We start from the raw sequence: 444 nt of genomic DNA on the forward strand, positions 1-444 counted from the left end.
ACTACTTACCAGGTTTCCACTCCAGGGCTTCAGCGATCCAGTAGAGTTCATGTGAACCTGCTCAGAGTGGATTCCATGCACTGAGAAGGGGGCAGAAGTGCTCATCATTCATGGTGTGGAAGAAGAAGAGGAGGTGGATCAATATTTACCATCACTGTCAGCTACTGACCTGGATTTAAGCCATCTCACCAGAGAACAACAGTCTGAGGTAAAATCCTTGATCTGTTCAGACATATTTCAACAGAATCCTGGCTGTACAAATCTGGTCAAGCATGACATTGTGTTAAAAGCTGATGCACCAGTGAGACGTATGAGTTACAGGATACCTGAGCGCCTCCTGGGGCCACTGAAGAAAGTAGACCTCATGCTGTCCCTGGGAATAATCAAACCTTCAAAAAGTGAGTGGTGTAATCCAGTGGTCCTGGTGCCCAAGAAGGATGGGAC

This window comes from Telmatherina bonti, assembly GCF_933228915.1.
Source record: "Telmatherina bonti genome assembly, chromosome: 7".
Classification (NCBI taxonomy): Eukaryota; Metazoa; Chordata; class Actinopteri; order Atheriniformes; family Telmatherinidae; genus Telmatherina; species Telmatherina bonti.